The sequence below is a fragment of the Pantherophis guttatus genome, chromosome 10, assembly GCF_059756535.1.
Source record: "Pantherophis guttatus breed Tessera chromosome 10, ASM5975653v1, whole genome shotgun sequence".
NCBI lineage: Eukaryota > Metazoa > Chordata > Lepidosauria > Squamata > Colubridae > Pantherophis > Pantherophis guttatus.
Window position 1 is genome coordinate 1068967 of NC_142072.1, and position 18783 is coordinate 1087749.

Consider the following 18783-nt stretch of genomic DNA (forward strand, 5'->3'; position numbering starts at 1 on the left):
GTGATGCAGATGTTCTCTTGACTTCTTCTCTTTTTTTGCATCATAACAGAATGGTAGAGTTGGAAGGGACCTTGGAGGTCCTGTAGTCCAACCCTCTGCTCAAGCAGGAGACCCTCTCCCATTTCAGACACCTGGCTGTCCAATCTCTTCTTAAAAAGCTCCAGTGTTGGAGCACCCACAACTTCTGGAGGCAAGCTGTTAATTGTTCTGATGGTCAGGAATTTTCTCCTTAGTTCTAGGTTTGCTTCTCTCCTGGATTAGTTTCCATCCGTTGCTTCTTCTCTTGCCTTCTGGTGCTTTGGAGATCAGGCTGACCCCTTCCTCTTCTTCGTGGCAGCCCCTCAGATAACGGAAGAATAGAATAGAATAGAATTCTTCATTGGCCAAGTGTGATTGGACACACAAGGAATTTGTCTTGGTGCATAAGCTCTCAGTATACATAAAAAGAAAAGATACATTTGTTAAGAATCATAAGGTACAACACTTAATGATAGTCATAGGATACAGATAAGCAATCAAATCATACTAGGAAACAGTCAATATAAATCTTAAGGATACCAGCAACAGGGTTACAGTCCTACAGTCATAAGTGGGAGGAGATGGGTGATAGGGACAATGAGAAGATTAATAGTAACGCAGACTTAGTGAATAGTTTGACAGATGCTGTCATGTCACCCCGGGCCTTCTTTTCACTAGAGTAGACATACCCAAGTCTAGTCTTCGTGTGTTTTAGCCTTCAATCCCCTAATCATCCTTGTTGCTCTTTTCTGCACTCTTTCCAGATTCTCAACATCTTTTTTATAATATAGCAACCAAAACTGGATACAGTCAGTCATATTGGGGGGGCGTTTTACACTGGCACTGGCTGATGGAATAAGAGAGAAGACCCCTCCTCCTCATGCACTTGGCTCCCAGTTTTATTTAATTCCTGTTAATTTCAATGTTTTCTCTATTTTTTAAAATCATAATAAGCCAGCCAGAATTATTTTTGGATAGTGAGGTGGGTGGCATATAGGAAGAGGATAAAAACTCTGGCCCCTTGCAAGACCAGCTGCAGCTGTCCTGGAGCAAAGCATTACAAAGGGGGACCCTCCCAGATGCCCCCCCACACACTGGCTGATAAGGAAAAAAATCACCCCGACATTTGCTCCTCCCCGCACCCCCAAAAAATATGAGAAATTTGGGGAAGTTGGACAGTCCAAAGTTGGAGAATTTCAGATGGTGTGGAGTTTCCCCAAGGGCTCTTGGGAGTTGTAGTTTTGCCAGGGGGTGGGGCCTTCTCCAGCTCCTCCCCCTGGAGTATAAGGTTGGGGAGAGGTGACCTTGCTTCCCACTGGAGGGCGCTGCAGGCTTTGTGGTTGGCTGGATACTCCCGACCACGGGTGACTCCAACTCCCATCATCCACAAGTTGCTCACTTGGGAAGGGTCCTGTTTATTTGGGGGGGGGGAGAGATACCTTTCTTTTTCAAACTGAGATGAGGTGGATTTGGGAGGGAAACTAACCTGGTTTTTCCAACCTGGTGATTTAAATGTAGATCAGGGGGTGTCGAACCTCGATAACTAAGACCTGTGGACTTCAACTCCCAGAATTCCCCAGCCAGCCATGCTGGCCTGCTGGGGAATTCTGGGAGTTGAAGTCCACAAGGATGGACACTCCTATTGTAGACATTTGTTTGGTCAACGTCAGAAAAAATATCTTTTTAAGAGAGAAGAACGCTCAGCCATTCCATGGATTACGTGTTGCCTTTTTAAAAGAAATTGATTTTAGAAGGATTTTTTTTTTTTTTAGTTTTTGTTCCTAAAATGATTTGGTTGCGGGGTTTTTTTGGGGGACAGATTTGCAGGCGAGACACAGATGGAAGAGGCTTCATCTCCGTTTGGTCTCCAGGATGCAGAAGAGAAATGCTGGCTCCCTTCAGGAGGGCAGATGGGCGCCTGGGGGATTTTGACAGCAGCTTCTGCCTTCCGTGGGGAGACTCAGCCCACCCACTATGCCTCTCTCTTCCTTCACCTTCCTTTCTTCCCACAGGCATTGTAGACATTGGGGAAAATGAAATATTGACCTCATACTGGAAGGCCCCCTAAGTTCCTCCCCCCCTTCCTTTCCTTTCCTTCCTTCCTTTTTCTCTCTGTTCTGCCTCGTATTTCCTTCTTCTTTCCTTCCCTCTCTCCCTTCCATTTCTCTCTATTCTAACCTCCAATTCCATCCCTCCCTCTTTCTCTTCTTCCTCCTCCTTTTCCTTCCTCTCCTCCTCTTCATCTTCTCCCTTTGCTTCTCCTTTCCTTTCCTCTCCTCCTCTTCTTTCTTTCTTTCTTTCTTTCTTTCTTTCTTTCTCTTTTTCTCTTTCTCTTTCTCTTTCTTTTCTCCCCCGCCTCCTCTAATGCTCTCTCTGTGTGTGTCTCCCCTTCCCTTGTTTCCTAAGCGAGCTAGGCCTGATGAGCCACCGCTTCCCATGGGGCTTTCCCTCCCTCCCTCCCTCGGCGCGTGGGGTGTGCTGGACTGGCCACCTACGCAGCAGATCTCCACTGTGGATGTGCTTGTTGTTCCTCGTTGCCATGGTGATGATGTTGGTTTAGCAATAAAACTTAGGATATTTCCCGGGGATCTTGGCTCACAAGGTTTGCAAGGCTGGGCCTGCCTGCATTCCCACTGACTTTTTCCCTGTGGAATTTCCCGTGGCTTTCTCCCCACTCCAAAGCCGGTGCCCTCCTCCGGGCGGCTTCGGCTGCATCCACCCCCTGGCCTTTCTGATGCTGCCATGGTTCTCCGAGGGCAGCTGCCTGGGGTCAGACTAAATGACCTCCGGGCATCCCTTGGTGAGACTTGCAAACTCTGAAGAGCCCAGAGCCTTCCTGGCGATCGTCTCGGCTCCTTCCTTCTTATTCCAGCCCCTGTCGTGGGTCAGCACGTCCGAGCCAAGTCTTGGACCAAAATAATCCCTTTTATTTATATTCTCCTTTGAGGTCTTCTCATTTCTTGGCTTGTAAACTGTTTTTTTTTTCCAGACCAAACTTGGAAATGGCGAGCCGACCTTGAGAGAGGCATTTACTCTGCCGTCTCCCAGCTTTTCCCAGGCCAGCAAGCTTGACCTCTGTCAGAAAGAGGCTTTGGAAGGAGCAGGTAATACTGTCGGAGGGGGAAAAGATAATTTAAATGCTTCACGAAACTCAAGAATAGCAAGTTCTGTTTCTGTTGCTTTTTTCTGTATTAAGTCATTGCCTTCAAAAGAAAGCTGCATTTTAGCCATGTGGCTAAAGTTCCTCCATCTAAGTCTTTTTAAATATATATATATTTATTTATTCAATTTTTAGAGCCAATCATCTCATATATGTTGGCTCTGGGCAGCTCACAAAATGAAAACCCCCAGCAAAATTCAATAAGCGGAATACAAATAGTCCATAAAACCCTATTAAATGAAGATTATCAAAGCCTTAAAAAACACAAACCATTTAAAATCCATACCCCATGAGCAAAACAACTGTCTAGTGAGGCTCCACATATACTCAGGAAGAAAGGAATGGCAAAAAAATAAATACAAGTTATTTTAATTGCCTTTATTTGGAAGTGCTATCTCCAAGGATAGCACTTCCAAATAAGATAGCACTTAGAGGAGGCCTAAGAGGAGTTACTAGGCAGAATTCCACCTCCCATTTCCATTTTCTTCTTGTGGACTAGAAACTTGATTCTAGCCCCCTTTCAGTTAATATGTTGCAGCGATCCAACAAGGATTCTAAAATCTGTAGGTGAATCAGGTTGGGCATAACTGTCCTTAATTTCTGTGCCAAGGAAGGAAGGAAGGAAGGAAGGAAAAGGGTGGGAGGGAGGGAGAAGGAGAGAAGAAAGAGGAAGGAAGATAGGAAGGAAGAAAGGGAAGGGAAGGGAAGGAGGGAGGGAGAAGGAAGGTAGGAAAAGGGAGGGAGAAAGAAAGGTAGAAAGGAAGAAAAGGAAGAAAGGAAAAGGGTGGGAGGGAGGGAGAAGGAAAGAAGGAAGAGGAAGGAAGGTAGGAAGGAAGGAAGAAAAGGAAGGGGGAAGGGGAAGGAGGGAGGGAGAAGGAAGGTAGGAAAAGTGAGGGAGAAAGTTAGGAAGGAAGGAAAGAGAAAGAAAGAAAGGAAGGGAGGGAGGGAGGGGATGTCTAGAGCAACTGTGTTATGAGGTGAGGGATCATATGAGTTGGTGGGATTAAAATGTCACTTTGCAAAACTTTTGATCCTGATCCAGTTTTAAATTTTGTTTATTCACTTGTTTGTTTGTTTAGTAGATTTGTGGTCATAAATTGAGGCTCCTTCCTGTTGTAAGGGTGGCATGGATTTACAGGTAGTCCTGACTTACAACAGTTCATTTAGTGGCCGTTTGAAGATACAACGGCACTGAAAAATGTGACTTATGACCACTTTTCACACTTATGCCCATTGTAGCCTCCCCACAGTTTACGTGATCCAAATTCGGCCACTTGGCAACTGACTCACACTTATGGCGGCACATGATCCCTTTTGCGACCTTCTGACAAGCAACGTCCGTGGGGAAGCCGGTTTCACTTAACAACCGAGTTGCTAATTTACCAATGTCAGTGATTCATTTTACAACAGTGGCAAGAAAGGTCGTAAAATGGGGCAAAACTCACTGAACAACCGTCTGTCTTAGCAACACAGATTCTGGGCTCCATTGAGGTCTTAGGTCAAGGACTACATGCATTAAATGAGCTGAACCCATTTTGGGGGAAGATTTGAGGCACCCCGCGAGAAAAGCCCTGCCTCATTGGGCTTAGTCTTGCCATAGATTTTTTTTTTTTTTTAAATTTGATTTATATGCCGCCCTTCTCCGGAGACTCAGGGCGGCTTACAATGCGTTAAGATTTCTGCAACTCCCCCCGCTACCCTCTGCCCCCCCCCCCGGGAAAAGGCTGGCGAGGCTCCTGGGCAGCCGCAAGACAGCAAACGCTCTGCTGCGGCCACCACAACTGTGGTTCCCACGACTCCAGGGGCCGCGGGTGAGTAATCAGAGCGCCAGCCGCCTTGGAGGAGCTGTGCCTTTAAAAGGCAAAAATGGCCTTTTTTTTCCTTCCAGGAAGACAAAAAAAAAAAAAAAGAAGAAGAAGAGAAAAAGATCAGCAGGAAAATTAGCAAAATCTTCTTGCTGGACGAGGGTCTCCTTGCAGAGGGTGGGAGCTGGAGGGCAATTTTTCCTAACTTTGGGCAAAGGGAGGGAACAAACGGAAGGTTTTGGCCAGGAAGTGGGGGGGGGAGGCTCCAGGCTTTTCCGAACTGGTCCTCAGGAAACGGCCAGAGCAGGGGCGCTTAGGAAGGGGAGACCCTGCCTGATTTTTCAAGAGGGCAGCTGGTCCTCGACTTACGACCACAATGGAGCCCCAAATTCCTGTTGCTCAGGGAAACATTTAATAAGTGAGTTTTGTCCCATTTTAGAACCTTTCTTGCCACAGTCGTTAAGTGAATCACTATACTTGTTAGGAACACTGGCCTCCCCATTGACTTTGCTGGTCAGAAGGTCGCAAAAGGGGATCACGGGACCCCCGTCATAAGTGGGAATCACTTGCCTCTGAATGTAAATCACATGACCCCAAGGATGCTGCAATGGTCCTAAGTGGGAAAAATGGTTGTAAGTCACTTTTTTCAATGACTTACGTTGTAACTTCGAACGGTAGCTGAATGAATGGTTGTAAATCAGGGACTGCCAGGAGCTGAAAGAGAAGCAGACTCCTAGGGCTTCACTTCTCCCTCCAAAACAGACAAAGGTGGGTGGGTGGGGGGGCTTCAGGGATTCCCTCCAGGGAGGTTGTGAAAGTGACATAGGCTGAAAGACTTTCTCCCCTCCCCCTTCTTTTAAAAGTGGGGTTGGTGGCCTTAGTCTGTAGTGCATGAAACAGATGAGAAGGGAGGGAAGGAAGGAAAGGAGGAAGGAAGGGAAGGAGGGAGGGAGGGGGGGAGGGGGAGGTAAAGAAAGAAGGGAGGGAGGGAGGGAGGAAGGAAGGAAGGAAAGGAGGAAGTTAGGAGGGAGGGGGAGGGAAAGAAGAAAAGGAGGAAGGGAGGGAGGAAGGAAGGGAAGGAGGGAGGGAGGGAGAGGTAAAAAAGGAAGGGAGGAAGGAAGGAAGGAAGGAAGGAAGGAAGGAAGGAAAGGAGGAAGTTAGGAGGGAGGGGGGAAAGAAGGAAAGGAGGAAGGGAGGGAGGGGGAAGGAAGGAAGGAAAGGAGGAAGTTAGGAGGGAGAGGGAGGGAAAGAAGGAAAGGAGGAAGGGAGGGAGGGGGAAGGAAGGAAGGAAGGAAAGGAGGAAGTTAGGAGGGAGGGGGAGGGAAAGAAGGGAGAGAGGAAGGAAGGAAGGAAAGGAGGGAGGGAGGAAGGAAGGAAGGAAGGAAAGGAGGAAGGAAGGGAGGAAGGAAGGAAGTTAGGAGGGTGGGCTTGTGTTTTTTTTTTAAGAAAAAGGAAAAAAAGAAAAAGAAAAAGAAGGTTTTCCTTTTGCAAAAATGAACCAGGGCAAGGGGTGTGGGGGGTGGGGTGAGGGGGAGTTAACCATTTTTGGGATCGGATTGGCCCCTGCAAGGTGATCAATGAAAGTCAGGCGGGGCCCTTTCCTGAACTTTGTACCATCCAGATAAGCTGGATGTCAGCTCCCATCGCTCCCGACCGACACGCCTGTCAGTTGCTCCCTTCCCTCTGAAGCTACCCTGGGCTTCCCGTCCTCAAAAGTCCCTGCAGAGAGTCTGGTTTTTCGTTCAAACCGAATCCAAGAATTTAACGTCCGCAAGAGAGGCTGTGGCTGTGGGCTTTTTGCATTTTGTGCAGCCCCCTCCCTCTCCAGCCCCCCTGCGGCACCTCGTGTTTTTTGTGACGGCTGCGGTGTCCCCCGGGGTCACGTGATCCACTTTTGCGACCATCGGACAAGGATAGTCAATGGCCAGATTCACTTAACAACCGTGTTCCTAACTTATGAACTTCAGCATTTCACTTCACAACTGTGGCAAGAAAAGTTGTAAAATGGGGCAGAACTCACTTAACAACTGTCTCGCTAATCAACAGAAATTGTGGTCGTAACTCGCGGGCTACCTGTGTAAAAGAATAGAAGGCAAGACCCCCCTCCTCTCAAAGAGGCTGCGTGGGCCATGTGCAGAGGAGCCGGTGTGGGGTCGTTTGCACATGGGGTGGCGTGTCTGACCCCAGGGGACCCCCCTTCCCCCCCTCCCCCAGCCCTTCCTTCCTTCCTTCCTTCCTTCTCTCCAGCGGCTGCTATTCCCCCACCCCCCACCCCCCACCCCCTTCGGCTCCTGAGGATTTGGCCAACACGTGTTTTCTCTCCAAAGCGTAATTGCTTCAGAAAACCAGGCCCAGCGCATTCCTGGTGCGTGACTTCACAATGACACACCAGGGGAGTGTGCAAGACAAGCTGCTGCCTCTGGCTTTGGAAGGTGCCGACCGACCGGCATGGCCTTCCCTGCTTTTCCTCCTTCCTCCTGAACCCCAAATCTCGGCTGACCTTCCTCTGAAAGGGGTCTGCTCCCTATCGGTCCCAGAATAACAGTCAGAAGGGGCTTTGGAGGTCTTCTAGACGAACCCCCTGCTCAGGCAGGAGACCCTAGACCTTTTCAGACAAATGGCTGTCCAATTTCTTCTTAAAAACCTCCAGTGATAGAGCACCCACAACTTCTGGTGGCAAGTCGTTCCACTGGTTAATTGTTTTCACTGTTAGGAAATTCCTCCTTAGTTCTAAGTTGCTTCTCTCTTTGAGGAGTTTCCATCCGTTGCTTCTTCTCTTGCCTTTAGGGGCTTTGGAGAATAGGTGGACCCCTTCCTCTTCTTTGGGGCAGCCCCTCAAATGTTGGAAGTGCATGGCTGGCTGAGGAATTCTGGGAGTTGAAGTCCACAAGTCTTAAAGTTGCCAAGTTTGGAGACCCCTGCCCTAGATGAAGGGAGTCTGGCTCTGTTTCCTGGAGAGACCCCAAAAAGGACAGGAGGATGGGGGAAAAATCACGCCTTTCATCCCCCCCCCCAGCCCTCCCAACCCCCCTCCCCATCATTTCTCTCCCTCCCATCTTCCCCCCCCCCCAAAAGACTTCAATTCCTTGCTTGGGTTGCTGGTGGTGGATTCTGATCCAACCTTCCTGCCCATCCTCCTCCTCACTGCTTGGAACTGGCTGCTCTAACCACTGCACCCTCGGCCAGCACCGTGCACACCCCGCCCTCTTCCTCGGGCAAGGAAAGGTGAATCGGCCCTTTGTGCTGGGCAGGGAGAGGCTGTGCCAGCCAAGATGCCCTGGCGACGCTCGGCTGGCTGGCAAATCGCGGCTTTTCCCAGCTCGCCACAAAGAGCCTGTTCTCTGCCCGGTTTGGCATCTGGGGAGGGAGGGAGGGAGGGAGGGGCTGCCTGCCCACCCCCCACCCCCAGTCAGACTCCATTGCACCTTTCCTTTCCCAGAACCCCCCTCAGGAGGGAGGGAGAAAGGCAGAAAGGCAGCCTCCCCTCTGCAGTTTCTGTGGCTTCGCTTTCAGGCACGCTCGGTTTTCAAAGCGTCTCTGTGCGTTGCACAAGCGAGAGGGAAGGATTGGGCTGTGCATTCCCTCCTCATCTGGATCACATTTGTTTTCCTTTCCTCCGAGACGGCTGGGAACTCCTCCTGCCCGGCTGGTGCAGGGCCTGAGCTGGCAAAATATCACTTTGAATGGCAAGGGGGGGGGCGGGGTCAGCTTCTCCAACCAGGGGCCCAGGGGGTCCCACCCCCAAGACATTCAGGGGGTTGCAGGCCAAAGGCAAAGAGCTCTTTTTGAATTGCTCCTCCGCCATGTCTCTTTCCTCACTGCAGTTTACCTGCAGGGGTCCCCTTTGATTTTATTTATCCATTTATGTCTCCCCAAGAGGCTTTGCGGGGAGGTTTCTTCCCTCCTGGGCCCTGCGAGACACCGTCTTCCCCATTGGAGGGAGTTGGGGGCTCAGGGAAGTGTCCTGTTAATCATTAAAGCAATCTGAAAGACCACCCTTTGGGCCCTTCCCCCAGCTCAGCCGTGAAACCCAGGACCCCCCTCCCCTCTGCCTCCCCCCCTCAGTCCCTGCTCTGCTCAACAGCCGGAGATGGGGGGCAAAACTGGCCCTCGGATTCCCAGGGAGCACCTGGCAGGGGCTGGTCTCGGCTGGAAGCTAAGCAGGGTTGGGCCTGGGGTCTCCAGGATAGGATTCCCAAGGCTGCAGGGAGGAATTGAAAAGACCAAGACAGGGGAAGACAATCGGATTGAGAAATTCGGTTCAAATTTTCCAAATGTGCTACAGATAGTCCTTGACTTATGGCCACAATTCAGCCCAAAATTTCTGCTGCTAAATAAGACATTTGTTAAATAAATGTTGCCCCATTTTTACGACCTTTCTTGCCACTTTTTGTTAAGTGAATCCCTGCTGTTGATAAGTTAGTCAGACGGTCGCTGAGTGAATCTGGTTTTCCCATTGACTTTGCTTGTCAGGAGGTCGCAAAAGGGGATCACGTGACCCCAGGACACAGCAAACGTCATAAATACGAGTCAGTTGCCAGAGTCAGAGCAGTATCTGAATTTTCATCAGGTGACCACGGGGAAGCTCAGACAGTCGTAAGTGTGAAAAATGGTCATCAGTCACTCTTTTCAGTGCCGTTGTAACTTCAAACGGTCACTAAACGAACTAAGTCAAGAACTCCCTGTATTTTTGCATCTGCCCCCCTCCCTCTTTCTTCTGCTGTCTTTCCCCCCTCCCCTCCCCCCAAGCCCAAGTGCAGCATCAGCCCAGGAAGAGGGGGGAGGGGAAAGGCGGCAAAAAAAAGAGGGGGGGCATTGCAGACGGTTGGGGGGCTCAGGAAAGATGCCCTCTGCACACTCTCAAAAACCCCCCCCCCCATATTTCTGCTTCTCTCCCAGGCTCTCTTGGGGCTCCCAACACACTCCCCATCACCCCTTGTGGTTAACCTGGAATTAACCCGGCTTTCTGGCAGGGCGCCAAACAGCGGACTCCCAAGCTACCCAACAGGCTGAGTTGGTTCAACAGGTCAAGCTTCTCCTGAGGCTGAGCCAGTTACACACGTGTAGAGGCAGATTCTGAATGTTGCATGTTTCAACAATCCTGCATATAAGCGTGCATTTGGCAGGGTGTGTGTGAAGACTTTGGTTCCCATCCAAGCCAGGTGACTTGTGAGAGACCGTGTGTGTGTGTGTGTGTGTGTGTGTGTGTGTGTGTGTGTGTGTGTGTAAGGTTTATAGGAAGGGACTCACCCCACGCTGCCTCTCTAAGTCAGAGGATCACCTGGGGACCTGGAGGGGGCAGTGGTGTCTTCCCCTCCCTCTTCTGATGCTATGGTCCAGAGAAAGTCTAGAGAAAAGAAGGACCAGGGGGGACATGATAGCATCTTCCAATATTTGAGGGGCTGCCCCAAAGAAGAGGGGGTCAAAATATTCTCCAAAGTACCCGAAGGCAGGAGAAGAAGGAACGGGTGGAAGCTGATCAAGGAAGGAAGCAACCTGGAGTTAAGGAGAAAATGTCCTGACAGTGAGGACAATTAACCAGGGGAACAGAAGTTGCCACCAGAAGTTGTGATTGCTCCATCACTGGAGGCTTTCAAGAAGAGACTGGACAGCCATCTGTCTGAAATGCTAGGGGGTTGGACTAGAAGACCTCCAAGGTCCCTTCCAGCTCTATTGTGATTTTAATGGGGAAAGACCGACGGGACCGCATCCCAGCAATCCTCGGGCACCGCCGGCTGCCTTCGAAGCCTTCGCCCTCTCCCTCTTCTTTTCTACCTGCGGACAAAGGAGAGTCTCGGGGACCGAAGCCCAGCGCTGGGCAGGAAGGAGTTAAAGCCCCCCCCGCCCCCCACCCAACAGGAAACTGCCTGGCAGGAGGGAGTGTGAGAGAATCCCCTGCCCTCCCCCCTCGCAACGCTTCCCTTCCCACCCCTTTGCCTGCCCCTCCCTCCCTCCCTCCCTCCCTCCCTCCCACTTTCCCTGCATCTCCCAGCCTTCCAGCTGGAATCTGTTGCTCGCCTTGTCTGGGCTGCAGCCGCCGTGCAGATCCTCTGGACCCCCCTCCCTTCCCCCCTTGACCCCACCCCAAAATCTCCCCCGGCTCCCCATTCTCCCCTCTCCCACCCGCGGACCCTGGGAAGAAAGGGGGCCAGCAGCTCCGCAAGATGTGAGCCCGGGAGAGGCGGAGGCAGGCAGGCAGGCGGGTGGGGGGGGCTGCCTTGGCCCCTTCCCCACCCGGGCTGGGAAAGGCGGAGAGGAGCGGAGCGGCGATGGAGGGAAGCAGCGCAGCCCGCCTCGGGGGTCGGCGTCGCGATTGCTAGGGGACCCCCCCCCCCGGGCGTTGCGAAGCCTCCGGGGATGGGTCGGAGCGAGAAGCCGGGAGGCGAATTCTTCTGACTCCCGCCCCCTCCCCATCCCTTCCCAAGCCCGCTCCGGACGGTGAGTAATTTCCCTTAGAAGCGGGGCGGGGGGTTCCCACGGGCCCGATCCGCGCGTGGGCTTGGCTCCTGCCGGGGATTAAGTTGGCCAGACTTCTGTGAAAGGTTTGCGGAGGGTCCCGTTTGATTCCTGGGGTGGAGAAGAGAGGAAGCTCGGAGGTGTCTCAAAGCCATCCCTACTCCCCCCCCCCGAATGTCTTGGGGAGGGGGAAGATTGGGACCTCTTCAAGGGGCTGCTTCCCCTCCTCTCTGCAGTCAGGACTTGGGGGGGGGGCTTAGCTAAGAGGAGCTGCCACTCATCCACATCAGATGGGTGGCCTTTGATTGGAAGGCTAGCTAAGGTGGTAGACTTTGCCCCCCCCCCAAGGAATTGCCTGCCCTAGATGGACCTGCCTGGGCCCCTGGGGGAAGGAAAAGATACTTATGGGTGCTCCAAGGACCACCCCGCACTCTGCCCCCTTCCTTGGCTGTTTCTACTCCTGGGGGGCCAGGAAGGAGAAGGTTAGGATGGATTGTGCACCTCAGGAAGGAAGTTCCTCAAATCTGCAGGGCTGGGATGGGGAACTTTCTCTATGGGGCCTTTGATCTGAGGGGATTCCTTGCAGGAAAGGCCCCTCCTGAGTTGGGATTCCCAGGAATTGACTCCTATCTACAACATTGCCTCCTTGTCATCTGATATCCTGGTGGTCTAGGCCAGGGGTCTCCAACCTTGGCAACTTTAAGCCTGGAGGACTTCAGCAAAACTGGCTGGGGAATTCTGGGAATTGAAGTCCTCCAGGCTTAAAGTTGCCAAGGTTGGAGACCCCTGGTTTAGATTCCTGCAGAGCTAGCTAGTTTTTGGAAACCCACCTGAAGATTTAAGAGCGCAGTGTTTGGGGCTGCTAGAAATGGGCTTTGGGGGCTAAAAATACAGGTAGCCCGACTTACGACCACAATTGAGCCCAACATTTCTATTACTAAATGAGACAGTGGTTAAGTGAGGTTTGCCCCATTTTATGACCTTTCCTGCCACAGTTGTTAAGTGAATCTGGCTTCCCCATTGACTTTGCTTGTCAGAAGGTCGCAAAAGGGATCAGATGACCCTAGGGCCGTCATAAATAAAAGCCAAATTGCCCAGCATCTGAATTCTGATCCCGTGATGCTACAAAGCGGTCGTAAGTGTGAAAAATAGTCATAAGGCTCTTTTTTCAGTGCTGTAACTTCTAATGGTCACTAAATGAGCCGTTATAAGTCAAAGACTATCTGCAGACCCCGGAGCTGAGGCTCAGTCCTGCTGGTTCCATTCTTCCACCAAGAAACCTGGGTTTTCTTTTGCAAAAAAACCGTCTGCCTGCCATCCTACTTCTGCACAGCTTCTTGACTGTGGGCCCCAGCCGGGATTTTCTGTAAATCAGCTTTGTGTAACTCGCTTGGGGCTTACCTTTGGGGGAAGGGGGGGCTCCCTTGCCTTGGGGAGGGGAGAGGGTGGAAGGCAGATCTTCGGTGACCCTCGGTGCTCCCAGCTTGGGATGGTCCCCGCTGTTGAATCCAGAGTGAGAAAGTTGGTGGCAATTTTGCAAGAATTGGAAAGAAAGGATCCTGGTTTAAGGCATGTCTCTTCCTCCCAGCCATTGTTCCAAGAAACAGCAGAGAGGGGGAGATTCGGGTTACAGAAATTAAAGGAAAAGGAGGCACTTTATCGGAGTGCCAGTCCTTGGGGAGCTAACCGGGGTTGTGCCCTGGTTTCACTCTTCCGGCCGGGGTGAGTTGCCGATTCTTTGTTTCTGGGATTGAAGTAAAGTTTCTTGGACCTCCGAGCATCCGAAGGGGAGGGGAAGGGCTGTGCCGGCCCTTCGCTTTGGAATCTCAGGAATCGCTTTTAGGAAAAGTCCTGGGAATTCGTTGCTTTGCGGCGTTGCTAAGTTGCACGGCATTGGTTTGTTGCTTTAAGAGGAGGGGGGGTTGAGTGGCCCCGAAGACTGTGAGGAGGGGGAGATCCCGCTCTGACTTAGGTCCACAGGTCCTGTGGCTTCCTTCACTTTAGCGGGTGCGGGTGCTGGATGGGAATGGATTTTCGGTGGGGAGGGAAAGAAGAGGGGGCATCCGGTGCCCGGGAGAAGGCTGGTCCTTTCTGGACTTTTTGGGGTGCCTGCTGATGGGAGGGGAGGGGGACTGGGAAACAAAGAGACCCGAACGACTGGCAGGAAGAGGCGTGGAGAGTTGGCCGAAGTGGGCGCGAAGGGGTGTGGCAAAACCTGGAATTTGGAAGAGGGGGTGGCGTGGCTGCCAGGTGGGCTCCCTGAGAAGCCGAAAGGGGGCAGGACCACCAGGTGGCCCACCCTCTTTGGGCAAGCTCTCCTTCCTTTCCTCCTCCTCCTTTGGCAGGCTTGATGCTGTGGGGCTGGCGAGGGGCTTGCTTGCAACTCTGTGGGCCTAGGACTGAAGCCTTCCTTGCCGGATTCCTTTCCCTGAAGGCCCCGCAGTCTGCAGAGGCTCAGAGGTGCAGGTAGTCCTCGATTTAAGGACCATAATCAAGCCCCAAATTTCTGTTGTTAAGTGAGACATTTGTTAGGCGAGTTTTGCTCCATATTTATGACCTTTCTTGCCACGGTTGTTAAGTGATTCGGGCTTCCCCATTGACTTAGGCTTGTCAGGAGGTCGCAAAAGGGGATCCCGGGACGTTGCAACCGTCATAAATGTGAGCCGGTTGCCAAGTGTTTCGAGTTTTGATCACGTGACCCCGGGGATGCTGCCACGGTCGTAAGTGTGAAAATGGTTATGAGTCACTTCTTTCAGTGTTGTTGTAACTTTGACAAAGTTGGAATAAATCCAGTCAGCCCAAGGAGCATTGAATAACAGAATAAGAGTTCGGAAGGGACCTTGGAGGTCTTCTAGTCCAGCCCCCTGCTCAGGCAGGAGACCCTCGACCATTCCAGACAAGCGTCTGTCCAGACTCTCCTTAAAAGCCTTTGAATGGCCACTAAGCGAATGGTTTGTAAGTCGAGAACTGCCTGAACTGTGAACCAGCTGTAAAGAAGCCGAAGACCAACAGCTTCATGATCTGCTCGTGATCTCCTGGGATCTTCCGATCTGATCCAGCAAGGCAGACGAACAAGAGAATCCAGATTTTCTTTGGATACCAACCGCAGGTTCCGGAAGAGGAAGGCAGGCAGCAAAACTCACCTCCACGCAGTGTTGGGAGGGTGTTTTTAATGCCAGACGGACACATGTGCGATGTGTTGCTGTAGTCGGACCAGAGGCTGGAGACTAGCTGAGTTTCGTGGTTTATGAGTGGGGAAAAAAATCAACCCGGCACTAATTTAACTACCAGCATTCGGGTCAAGTTGCTTGACCCGTCTGAGGATCTGGCCTTGAGACCCCTGGTTGGCTTTGCGGCCGGCACTCCTGGCTCAGCTGTTGCCGGCAATTCTGGTGAAACTCCCTTCTTTGGAAACCCCCCCCCCCAAATGGGCCTGTTCTGCTTGGGTCCTGATGACCCTCGGTGGGGGTAGGAGAAACGTTTGGTCCTTATTGTTGGAGACGTTTCTTTTGATGGGAAAAACAGAATGACAATAGGAAAATAACAGAGTTGGAAAGGGCCCTTGAGGTCTTCTAGTTCAGCCCCCTGCTCGAGCAGGAGACCTGGCTGAGGAATTCTGAGAGATGAAGTCCACAAGTCTTAAAATTCCCAAGGTTGGACACCCGTAGTCCATACCACTCCAGACAAATGGCTGTCCAGGGTCGTCTTCAAAGCCTCCAGTGATGGAGCACCCACAATTTCTGGAGGCAAGAAGTTCCACTGGTTAATTGTCCTCACGGTCAGGAAATTCCTTCTTAGTTCCAGAGAATTGCTTCTCTCCTGGATGAGTTTCCATCCCTTGCTTCTTGTCCTGCCTTCAGGGGCTTTGGAGAATAGGGTGACCCCCTCTTCTTTGGGGCAGCGGTAGCCCCTCGAATGCTGGAATATTGCTCTGTTCCAAATCAGGCTGTGGAATTGGAGGTTGTTCCCAGTTAGAGACTGGATAGGATTTGGGGTGCTCATAACTTTTCCTTTACATTTCAAATGAAGATGTGTTCATACCGGGCCGTGCTGCCTATGGAACAGCCCGCCACTGGGACGAGGAAAAGCAGGGCTGGGACAGGGATCTTCCAAAACCTCCTTTCAAAAATGGTTCAGTTCTCTTGAGTTGTGCAATCGATCCTCACAATAAAGGAGGATATTTGTGGCTCAGGTTTGAAATGAGGGGTGCTTGCTAGAAGAAGTGGAGTTTGCAGGGAGGAGGAGGAGGAAGAGGAAGAGGAGGACAACCACTGGGGGGTCCTTGGCGCTCTCTGAGCTTGGTGGTTTTCTTGCAGACGTTTCATGACCCAACTAGGTAACTTCATCAGTGCCAGTAGTAGAAATTCTGCAACCAGCTTGAAAGGATGGTAGGGAGAATGTCGGAGGTGCCCCTTTTATTGTCCAACTTGGGAGGAAAAAAAAATAGGAATGCAGCAGCCACAGTTGAATCCTGAGTCTTGGCAGCTCCTGGATTCCAAAGGCAGAAATTCCTGTGAGATTCCTGTCTTTCCGCACCAACTTGATTCCAGCTGACAGAGGGAGATTTTTTTTTTTTTTTGTTTCTCGACTAATCCAGGACCGTCTTTCTCCTCCTTCCACAGCCTGTTTTTCTTTTCTTTCTTTGTTTCTGGCCCTCACCCTCCCTCCCTCCCTCCCTCTTTCTTCCTAAAAAGCATCAGCTGGAAAGTCCCGGGTTCAGATTTCACCGGGAGTGCTCCCGCCTGGGAATTCTAGAAGAGGAACAGCAACACCTCGGGGGGGGGGGAGAGGTGGGCACTGAATTGGGGAAAGGATGGTGGGTTCAGTTTAAATAAAGGCCTCTTTCAGGGACTCCTGGAGAGCCTTGAATTCAACATCTGCTGCTCCATGCAGGAATCCAGATGGAAAATCCTGCTTGAAGGCGGTCAGCGAAGGGAGCCCATCACCTCTCATTGGGGTCACGGATCCCCCTGTCCGGCTGCTTTTCCTGCTAGGAGAAGGAACAGAACCTGCCTTTGTTTCCATTAATTCCGTTCTTCCCTCTGTTGTCCCAAAGGTGATTTATTTTTCTCCCAAAAGGCAACTGGACTTTGCTGGTTTCTTTCTTCTTCGAAAACATTTCCCTTCTCATCCAAGAAACTTCTTCAGTTGTGAATAGGAAGAAATATGAATTGAAGAAGCTTCTTGGATGGGAAGCAAAATGTTGTCGAAGGAAAAAAAACCAAGAAAGTCCAGTTGCCTTTGGGGGGGGGGGAATGTAGAGGTAATCCTCATTTTATGATCCAAATTGGGCCTAAAAAATTATGCTGCTAAGGGAGAAATTTCTTAAGTGAGCCTCGCCCCGTTTTACGGCTTTCCTTGACACATTTGTTAAGTGAATCACTGCATTTGTTAGATTAGCCACACGGTTGTTAAGTGAATCCGGCTTCCCCATTGACTTGGCTTGTCAGAAGGTCGCAAAGGGGGACAAGGCGACCGTCATAAATGTTGTCAAACATCCGAACGTAAATCACGTGGCTGTAGGAGATGCTGCGATGGTCATAAGTGTGAATAATGTCATAAGTTGCTTTTTCAGTTCTGTTCTAACTTTGAACGGTCACTAAGTGAGCCGTTGTAAGCAGAGGACTGCTTGTCCCTTTGGGACAAGCATGACCTGGAGCAGGGGTCTCCAACCTTGGCCACTTTAAGCCTGGCGGACTTCAACTCCCAGAACTCCCCAGCTGGGAATCCTGCCAGGCTTAGAGTGGCCACGGTTGGAGACCCCTGACTCCACAGGCATTTCTTCACCCTTGTTTTGTGCGCAATGTTTGCAGAGATTTGAAGGGGCTGTTCGAGTCCTCTGGCGTCTGCTCTCCTCTGAGCTCCAGTTGCTTCTTTCCATTGCTTTGCTTCTTTCCCAGTTCCTAATTCTCCCCTCTGCCTCTCCTGACCCCCTCCCAGGTCCTGTGATTCCTCCTTAAAGCGTGGCACCCCAAACCGGACTCCAGATGGGGGCTGGCCCACGCAGAGGAAAAAGGATTAACGAATCCCCAGGACTTAACGTCTACTTCTGTTGATGCAGCTGAAACAAAGAAGAGCTGCCTTCGCCGTTTTCCAGCCCCGTCGGTCGTGCCAGGCCACTGAGTCATGGTCTCTTTGCAGGCCCCCCTGCACGATTCCCTTAGCTGGGAGGACTGGGAAGAGGGAGGACGGCATCTTTCCAACTCCATAATTCCCGGGATAAATGCCACAGTCAAAGGTGCCACACCTGGAATTGAAAGAGAAGTCTGTTCTCCAGCAGAGGGATTTTTTTTAATTTAGATTTTTATTATTACTTATGCAAGTAACAAAGTAATTCAAGGTGGCAAACATGCCTAATATTCCTTCCTCCTGCTATTTTTCCAATAACAACAACCTTGTGAGGTGGGTTGGGCTCAGAGAGAGTGCCTGGCCCCAAACTGTTTTTCATGGCTGAGCAGGGACTAGAACTCACCACCTCCTGGTGATTGGCCCAAAGTCACCTAGCTGGCTTTCATGCCGAAGGCAGAACTAGAACTCACCGTCTCCTGGTTTCTAATCCAGACCCAGCGTGTCCAACCTGAAGCCTGTGGGATGCATGCAATCCTGGACATCTTGTAATGCAGCCCCACAAGATTTAGTAAAAAAATCTAAAAATAATAAAGTAACGTTGTTATTTATATAGATTAACTGCAATGTATATTTTATATAAGGCCCAAGCATTGCATGAGACCCAGGCAAGCCAAAAGTTTGGACACCTATGGACGGCATCAAACGGGATGTTAGCACAGACATGACCTCATTCTATATGAAGGAGGCTCATATCTCCGCTTCCTACTCCTGTTTGGAGAAGTTAAGCCACAGAAGGCATCTGTCATGCAGAAGATAATTTGAGCCCCTGGAGGGCTCTCTTGCTGGGAGGCTTCAGGAGTCCAACAGATGTGGGACAGGCACGTCATCTGGAAGAAACGTTGATGAAGCTTTACCAAAGCAAGCTGCTTTCCATCCTCAGCTGGAGGATTCTGGGAGTTGAAGTCCACTCTTCTTAAAGCCAACAAGGTTGAAGATCACTGTTCTTTTTTTCTTTTTTTTTTAATTTGATTTATATGCCGCCCTTCTCCGGAGACTCAGGGCGGCTTACAATGCGTTAAGCAATAGCCTTCATAGTTTTGTATATATTTATACAAAGTCAGCTTATTGCCCCCACAAACTGGGTCCTCATTTCACCTACCTTAGAAAGGATGGAAGGCTGAGTCAACCTTGAGCCTTGGCGAGATTCGAACCAGCAGAAATTGCAGGCAGCTGTGTTAATTACAGGGTGCACTAAACCCCTGTACTATCAAGGCT

The 18783-nt window shown here is 50.9% G+C and overlaps 1 protein-coding gene across 5 annotated transcripts in view; it reads left to right on the plus strand.

Annotated features, from left to right (window-relative positions):
• Positions 1–18783, plus strand: part of PLEKHG2 (pleckstrin homology and RhoGEF domain containing G2) — a 59185-nt gene that overhangs the window by 15442 nt on the left and 24960 nt on the right. For 2 of the 5 annotated variants that reach the window (XM_087876476.1, XM_087876474.1), the window contains exon 2: positions 3008–3122. The gene's annotated coding sequence lies outside the window, so the exon portion shown is untranslated. Of the gene's footprint in view, positions 1–3007; positions 3123–10898; positions 11422–18783 lie in introns of those variants that run through there. The other 3 variants (XM_034438179.2, XM_087876478.1, XM_060693764.2) reach the window with 2 other exon arrangements.